Here is a 9768-nt window from a genome sequence, read left to right as displayed (position 1 = left end):
CCCAGGTATTCTCCTGTCTTAACTTTGCATCTTGTTGCAGGAATGCTGGGAATGTAACTGAGAGCTACCAGGGCTGGCTTTATGTGGATTCTGTGGAATGAACTCAGGCCCTCATGCCTACTTGGCAAACACTTTACCCACTGAGATCCTGTGTACCTTTGTTTTCTACAAAGCACAGCCTCTCTCCCAGGAGGAAGAGCCCTGTTCTTCCCAGGCTGGAGCCCTTGGCTTGTTCTTGCCAGCCAGCTGTCTTATGCTCAGTTGCCCTCCTCCCCCAGACCCCAGGAGTGCTCAGCATTCTTCCTGAGAGGCCCTGCTAGCTAGGCCTAGTGGGATCCTGTGGCACCAAACTCCCAAGCTGACTGCAGACATTTGTGCTGTCAACAGAATTGCAGAAAATGCAATCCGTGTTGTTAATGAGCAGCTTGTTTGGGTAAACAAACCAGGTGAGGTGAAAAAAGTGACACTCTCCAGCAGGAAACACGGGCGAACATTAACCAGATGGAGAGCCACACATTTCTGCACACTTCCTAGTCTACAGGCTCTGAGCAGCAGGAAGGGACATTCCTGTAGTATGTGTGAGCTGGGACTGTGCACACCTCCTGTCTGATCTGGCACTTCTTTTCTAGGTATAAGAGCCACCTGTACCAGGATCACCCTGAGTCTGACTCTGTGCCTCATGCCCTGTCCAGCCTTCACTTCATTTATCATCAGTCTTCACGGCACTGTGCAAGCTCTGTGTGACAGCTGGGGAAATTGAGGCTTGGAGATGAGAAAGAGCCTTGCTGAAAATCAGCTTGGTGGACTTGAACCCACATCATCCTAATTCTTTAAGACCATGGTTGCACCAATATTTTAGAATCTTTTGCCCTCCTCTCTGCCTTCAAGCCCCTCTTCATGTAATGAAAGTCCCAGTGGCTGCTGCTCACAACCTCCTCTTTGAGACTATGGTTTTGAGGAATGTTTGGATTTTCCCCACAGAAGGAGTCCTTGCCTAACTGGCCAGGATGATATAGCTTTCTAGAAAATTGTGCATAAGAACTCTATGTCCTGTGTGCATATGCACATGTGTGCATGTTCTCATGTGCACACATGCATGCTTATCTTTGGAAAACCACTAACTTAGAGGTATTCACAAGTCACCTCATAATAAGCTGACTATGCAATATATACAGTTAGCTGCTATCTTCCAGGATAATAACACACACATACAAACAGAGATAAGGCGACATTGTACAAACATGACTGACTTGGGTAACTGCCATGGCTAAGTTTATTACCATGCAGACAGGGTCAGGAAAAGGGAGGCTCCAGCTGTAAGCTCAAACACACATGTTTCTGGCTCTCTCTGTCCACATTGTTCAAGAAAAAACGGAAAAATACATCACATTCATATGTTAAAATGCCATGAGTTATTTCCTCCTTAGCTTTCAAGGGTGAAGAGTCCATTAAATTGTCATCAGTCACATAATCAGAAGTTGGGACAGACAGTTTGGTTTGAACTACCCAGAGCACACATGTTTTGCCCTTCTCTAGTGTCTGCGTGAATTTTGCCCTAGAAACAGGACTCAATTACTCTGACACTGGGTAGAGAGGCTCGCTGTGAATGCAGCCACTATTCGTTACTGGGCCTTTTACAAGGATTCTGTCTTCTTCACAACAAGAAAACTCAGCCTTGGAGATGCATCCCAGAACCCAAGCATGAAACATGCTGGGGTTTGAACTACAATCTTTCTGGTCCTAAGCTCTGGGTATTTCAGCTACTATATTATCGTATCTTTCCTGTTTCTGAGCAATATCACTTTTCTTGTTTGTTTGTTGTTTTTTGAGATGGACTTTTGCTAGGCAGCCTGGGATGACCTTGAACTTCATGATCCTTCTTCCTCAGCCTCCCAAGTGTGCATCACCATGCCTTGGCTGTCTCCTGGCTTTCCAGGGGCCACATGTACCCTGTAAGACCTCAAGGATGATCTCATTTGTCTTCAGAGAAACCCTACAGGGTAAATGCCTCTTGTTAACAGCTGAAAGCCTAATGCTTGGGAAACAGGAAGAGACTTGCCCCAAGTCCCCCAGCTCCAATGTGGCAGGTGCGGGTGAAGGAAGGGAGCTTGTTTTCCACTCTGCCACCCAGCTAGTGACACAAGCCCAGCAGCAGCGGGGCATCCACAGGCAGCACCTTTGCTGAATTCAGAAGATCTTCACTGAGCAGCTTGGTTCCTTTCAAGTAGGTGGAAGCCTTTCCTTTGAATGAACCAATTATGTTAAAAAAAAAGGAAAAATAATTTATGCGTATTAGCTAATGAGGATGTTGTTCAGGATATTTTTAGCTGTAGAGGGAGGGAGAGGGAGGGGACGGAGGGAGGGAGGGAAGGAGAGAAAGAGAGAGAGGGAGAGGGAGAGGGAGGGGGGGAGGGAGGGAGAGACAGAGACAGAGAGAGAGAGAATATGAATGTGGAGAGTTTGAGTTTGAAAGCTGTGTATAAATTACTTTGGAAGAGGCAGCCTGAGAATCGGCACAGGCCCATTTCTTACCCCTTTTGGCTGCATGTAAGAGATTGGGGTAGATTATATTCTTTCCTGCAAATGTGTGACAATGTGTATATGGTACTAACCTCTCAAGAGTATTATAAAAACTGAAACTGGCCTTTCTGTAGGCATCTAGAGATTTGTAAAAGCAGGATACTTCTATTCATTAGACCCAGAAGCTCTGAAAAAAAAATCATGCAAACTGATAGGTCCAATTCTTCACACCCACTTCAAGGATACTGAGAAATAGCTTGATGTATGAATACCCCAAATGTACCACATTTCTGAATGATGTCACTTTTAAGAAGCAGCTCGTAGGTGCTTATAAGGTGGTACTGTCAGTAAAATGCTTTCTGTGTAAACCTAAAGACCTGAGTTTGATTCTCAGCACTCACATAAAAATGTTGGCTATGGTAGTACATGCCTATAATCCCAGCACTGGGAAAGTAGAGATGAGAGGATCCCTCAGGCTTGTGGGCCAGGCAGTCTAGCTGAGTTGGTGAGCTCTATGTTCATGAGAAAATGTCTCAAAATATATGGTAGAAAATAATTGAGGAAGACACTTGATATCTATTCTAGCCTCCATATGCACACACAAGAGCACATGCATACACATACAAACATATAACATATTCCACACAAAGAAACAATGTGTATCAATTTGGTGCCATAATGGTAGAGGCAGTGGGAATATCTAGGCCAATAGTGTATTGATGACTAAAAAAAAACGCTGAATTTTTGCCAAATTTGCAAACTGGTGTTGACTTTAAAAGTTTACATGTAGATCCTCTGGTTATTGGACTATCCAGGAGAACAGAGAACCCAAGAGGCACCATTTACAAAATGGAAGGAGGTCAGTTACAGATAGAAGATCAATTATTGGGTATATCAGGTAGAAATGGAAACAGCCTTAAGTCAGGGGGTTCTAGAACATCTGACAAATATAATCAATAACCAAAGTAGGTTGAGGAATGTCAAGTCTGGCTGGGAAGTCTATACATAGCCAATCCTCAGGCTGCAGGGAGAACAGTGTGGAAGAAAGAATGTCTGTCAGAGGAGGAAACAGCTGAGCCCAGGGACAAGGAAGGAACAAGCCTAGGAACTCAGGGGTTCTCTTACACGGTGTTCAGTGTGAGCCATCAGGGATAAGCAAGGCAAGTAAAGGGGCCACACCAGGCCAGATCCTGGACTATATCTAACCCATACAAACCTTTATAATAGCCATTCCTCAGCATCAAGCACACAGTGAATCCTTGGGGAATTTCTGCTAGTGACAGGACCAGAAAAAGGCCTGTGCAGGAAACAAGAAAGTTTCTCAGCACAGAACCTGACACATAGGAGAGAACTGGCAAATGGGTGAATGGTTTTTGACAGTTAGCCAGTTCTCTCTGGCTTTTCTTAGATTTGGCCTTTGTTTATTGATTGGTTGTTAAAGAGAGAATATATAGCCACTTCAACTGAGCCATCACAAAATGCAAGGTTAATTTACTCCACATGTAGTAATACATTTAATTTTTATAGTGACCCACTGAGGAAGGTACTGTTGTCTACACTTTGCAAATAAGTTACAGAATGTTTAACAGTTTTTCCAAGATTTTACACAGAGCCAGGAAGTCTGGCTCCAAAACCTATCCTCTTAGTTTCTCTAATAGCAATCAGTTTAAATCCATGGATAGGCAGTTGAAAACACTGCCAGAAAATTACATTTGCTATTTATTCTCAGTGTATGTATATGTATATATACATACTATGTCAATACATATAGTATATATGTCAAATATGACATATATGTCATTCTATATACATATACTTCTCTCTCTCTCCCTCTCTCTCCCCCCCCCCCCCTCTCTCTCTCTCTCTCTCTCACACACACACACACACATACACACACACACACGACTGAACTCAGAGCTTCACATGTGCTAAGCATAGACAACCAATGAGTATATATTGTTCACTATTCAATGATATTAACACTAGGATCCTACCAAGTTTGTTGTTGTTGTTGTTTTGTTTGCTTTGCTTTCTCATTGTGTAGCTCTGGCCTAGAACTCACTGTGTACATCAGCTGGCCTTCAATCAGATCTGCCTGCCTCTGTCTCTAGGATGTAGAGATTAAAGGAATGAGCCACCACAAGATCTTTGCCTGTTTTTAAACACCACAGAGATTGCTTGGATCTTTCTTTGTATATGGCCAGAAGTTCTGACCAGGGTGCCACCTGCTCTCCAAATCTTTCACTATTGATTTATTATGGTCAACTAGATTACCTTGCAAATGCTCAATGGCTTACATCTCTCCCACTTCTCAATAGTAAAGGAGGGTTGTAGTCTTGCTTCAAAGGTGAAGATGGTGTTACAGAGTGTTTGACTGAGCTAAAAAACCAGCTGGATGTGATGGTGCATGCCTTTAATCCTGCACTGAAAGACAGGGGCAGGCCGATCTTTGTGAGTTTGAAGCCAGCCTGGTCTACGAGTTCTAGGATAGTCAGAGGTAGATAGAGAAACCACACACACACACACACACACACACACACACACACACACACACAATAAATAAATAAATAAATAAATAAATAAATAAATAAATAAATAAATGGCAACGATCTCCATTCTAGGCTGGCAATGTAATGTAGTGGAAACAGTTGGCTTGATGATCTGAGTTGAATTCCTGGGGTCCACATGGTAGAAGAAGAGAACTGACTTCCACAAGTATTCTCTCATCTCCACAAATGTGCTATGGCATGCATACATGTTCTTCCCACTTACCCCCTCAGCCAACAAATAAATGTGGTATTGTGGGAGGGAGAGAAAGGGGAGAGAGAGAGAGAGAGAGAGAGAGAGAGAGAGAGAGAGAGAGAGAGAGAGAGAGGAGAGAGAGGTCACCACCTTTTACTTGATACAAAAGATTTACTCACAATGACAAAAGACCTAAATGTAAGATCTAAAACAACTCAATTCTCAGAAGAAAACAGGGGAGAAACTTCTTGATACTAGATTTGGCAGTGATTTATTGAATATGACTACAAAGGCATAGACAAGAAAAGAAAAAATAAATTGGACTACATCAAGTTCTTAAAAATAAAAGTGGGTTTTTTTTGGTATTTTATAAAGGACTCTGTTAAAAAGTCAACCCATAGAATGAGAGAAAATCCTTGCAAGCCATGTATGTCATAAGAGGGTCTTTCATATTCAGAATATAAGAAACTCTCTTATAGCTCAAACACAAAGCAAAACAGTAGCTTGGTTGGTAGAATGCTTGTCATTTTATGTACAATAGCATGTTGTAAGCCCTAGGTTTAAGCCAGCACCACATTAATGAGGTATGGTTGTACATGCCTGTGAGCCTAGCACACGGCAATTCATGAGGCGAGTGGTTTTTGTGAGTTTGAGGTCAGTTTGGGTGCCATGAGACTCTGTCTCAGAAAAAGATAACACAAAGAAACCTAACACAACCATATTAACAAATGAGCAAAGGACTGGAATAGTCATTTCTTTATCCAAAGATGATATATTTACAAATGGCCAATAAATACATAAAAGATGCTCAATATTACTAGTAGCAGAGAAGTGTGAATCAGAATCACAATGAGGTACCCAATTCACATAGTCTAGGAAACTCATACATGTAAAGTAGAAGTGGCAAGGACTAGAGAGGATGTGAAAACATTCCAACTTTGGTGTACTGTTAAATGGTTCAACGGTTATGGCAAACAATATGCTAGTTCCTCAAAAAGTTAAAAATAGAATTATCATATGATCCAGAAATTTCACTTCTGGGTATATAACCAAAATAACTGAATGTGAGGCCCACCGACAGATTCATGAATAAATACAATGTGATGTATGCACACAGTGAAATTCTACTCAGCTTTAAGAAAGGACATGCTGACAGGATAACTGGACCTGGGAGACACTGTGCCAAGTGAAACGCACCAGTCACTTACTTGATCATATAGAAGAAAAGACCCATCCATAAAGGTACAAAGTATAAAAATGTTTAGTGGGTACAGAGTTTCTGTTTGGGGAGATGAAGAAAGTTTTGGAGATGTAGGGTACTGATGTTTGCATCAGTTCAAAAGCACCAAATACTACTGAATGGCACACTTAAAAGTAACTAGGTCAGTCACTTTTAACCACAGTCAGTCAATTTACCACAATTAAAAAGGCATAAAAGGCTGGGCGGGTGTGGTGGTGGATGCGGACGCCTTTAATCTCAGCACTTGGGAGGCAGAGGCAGGTGGATTTCTGAGTTCCAGGCCAGCCTGGGCTACAGAGAGAAACCCTGTCTCGAAAAACCAAAAAAAAAAAAAAAAGACATAAAAGTAAAAATAAACAAATGCACTAATTTATTCATGCATGTGTGTGTGTGTGTGTGTGTGTGTAGACATCAGAGGACAACTTAGCGGAGTCAGTTCTCTCAACAATGTTTCTTCTACCATGTAGGGATCTCAGGGATTGAACTTAGGTTGTCAGGCTTAGCAGTAGCTACATTTGCCCTCTGATGCATTTTGGCAGCACCTCCAATGCAGTAATCCAGTATACTAAGCCCAAATTTAGTAGTTTTGAAACAGATTTTCATGTATCATTAGAGAATGGGTGTGTGCTACCATACCCAATTTTAAGTGGTGCTGGGGAATCAAACCTAGGACCTTTTACTTAATAGGTAAGCACTCTATCAACTGAACTATTTCCCACACCCTTGATTGGTGTGTGTGTCGGGGGCATGCATATATGGTTGCCAGATTGGGAGGAGAGTGACTACTAGTGGGGATGCAGTTTCTTTGGGTGGGTGGAGAAAGTATATGTGCCACAGTGTGTTTGTGAAAGCCAGAAGACAACGTCTGGAAATTGGTTCTTTCATTCCACTATGAGTTCTGGAGATCAAACCTAGGTCAGGCTTCTATGGTAAACAGTAAGTCCAAACTTAAAGCAGTTTTCAAATCTTGTTCTATGGACTTGTTCTTAGGATAAGTGCCTCAAAATGAGGGATTTGAGGCCATTTATTTACACATTCAATAAATATTTATTGGCCACTGCATGCATTCTGAGATTGGTATTCAATGTTGAGATCTGGATATTGACAAAGTTAAAGTGGTTCTTGTCTTTATCAATTAGAAAATTTAGTAGAAATAACATTCTTTTTGGTTGAATACCAAATATACAGCAAGAAGCTCATATATTTTCACCATTTCATCTTTACAAGGTGGGAATCCCTTGATAAAGAAGAAATCAAGGTTTAGAGAATTTAAGAAACTTCTTTCAAGCTTATTCAACTAGCAGGGTCTTCTTGATTCCTGAGCCTATTCCTTGAGCTACCCTGTCTATGTTCTCATTTTAGGAGAGTCACAGTGTATTTGGCTAAACACAAAAGGCAGAGAAATTCTAAAATTAAGAAACCCACTAAACTAGTTGTGATTCTGCATTTCATAAGCTCCTTTTGGGGGGAGGGGAGCAGCACCCCTATTAATGAGCTATGGATTCTTTCTGCAGAATAGAATCACAACACCCAAGAGAATTGAAAACATATGTCCACACAAAACTGTGTACACAAATGTTCACAGCAGCATTAATTACCCATAATATATATTAAAAAAAAACCAAAACAAAACAGAAAACAACCCAAATGTCCATCTACAATATGTGGATCAATAAAATGTGTCATGGCCAACCAAAAGACATTATTTAACAACAAAGAAGAATTACTCACCCATGCAATGACACAGATGGATCTTGAAAACCTTACACGAAGTGCAAGAGGCTGCAGACCATGTGATTCTACCTGCTCAATGTATCTGGAATAGACCCCTCCATAGAGGCAGGGTGTAGACCCTTGGTTGCCAGATTGGGAGGTGAGTGACTACTCGTGGAGATGTGGTTTCTTTGGGTGGGTGGAGAAAGTCTTCTATAATTAGGTAGTGATGATGAAATTAAACTAAAATCCACTGATATGCACATTTTCCAGTGATGATTTTGTTTCTTCTTTTGAGACAAAGTCTCAATGTGCCATCCAGGCTGGCCTCAGACTTACAGCAATTCTCTGGCTTCAGCTTAAGTGCTGGAATTACAGGTGTCAGCCACTATATCCAGTGATATATTTGATGATGCATTAACTACTACATCAGATTTAAAAAAATAATGTACTTGAAACAACAGACCACAGAGCCCTGACTCATAGACCGTTTATTCTGCCACTTAGTGCTGTATAATTATGGTGCATGGTAGCTGCTCTGCTAACTAATACAGCTACCTAAGTCCTAAGTAGAAAACCAAAAGGAATGGTGGTTTGAGGTAAGCTTGGACACTTTGGTGCATCAGAGTATCAGTGCAGAAGATTCACTATGCTCTGCACTTTTATTTTAACAACAGACTGGAAGGCAAAGTTTCCAGTCCTCTTCTCACTGGAAGTTTTTTTTTTTTACTCACTTTACTTGCTCACTGCCCCTCCTACTGGTTACCCCCTCCCACAACCCTTCCCCCCATCTGCCCTCCCATTCTCCACTGAGAGGATGGAGCCCCCCTCTCCTTGTGTGTCCCCCTACTCTGGCACTTCAAGTCTCTTCAGGGTTAGGTGCATCCTCTCCCACTGAGGCCAGACAAGGTAGCCCAGCTAGAAGAACACATCCTATGAACAGGCAACATCTTTTAAGATATCTTCAGCTCCAGCTGTTCAGGACAAACATGAAGACCAAGCTGCACATCTGCTACATATGTGCAGGGGCATCTAGGCACAGCTTGTATATGTTCTTTGGTTGGTGGTTCAGTCTTTGAAAGCTCCAAGGATCCAGGTTAGATGACTCTGTTGGTCTTTTTGTAGAGTTCCTATCTCCTTCAGGGCCCACAACCCTTCCTCCTACTCTTCCATGAGTCCCCAAGCTTCATCCAGTGTTTGGCTGTGGGTCTCTGCATCCATCTGAGTCAGCTGCTAGATGGAGCCTCTCAGAGGACAGTCATGCCAGACTCCTGTCTGCAAGCATAACAGATCATCACTGATAGTATGGGTGCTTGCCCATGGGATAGGTCTCAAGTTGGGCCTGTTATTGGTCCACTGTCCCCTCAGTTTCTGCTCCATCTCCCTTCCCTGCATTTCTTGTAGATAAATTTACAAACCTTTTGTGAGTGGGTTGGTGTCTTTTTTTTTTTAATTAGGTATTTTCCTCAATTACATTTCCAATGCTATCCAAAAAGTCCCCAATACACTCCACCCCCCAGTCCCCCACCCACCCATCCCCACCCCTTGGCCCT

This window comes from Mus caroli, chromosome 2 (assembly GCF_900094665.2).
Source record: "Mus caroli chromosome 2, CAROLI_EIJ_v1.1, whole genome shotgun sequence".
NCBI classification, from domain to species: domain Eukaryota; kingdom Metazoa; phylum Chordata; class Mammalia; order Rodentia; family Muridae; genus Mus; species Mus caroli.
This window is presented reverse-complemented; position numbering follows the sequence as displayed.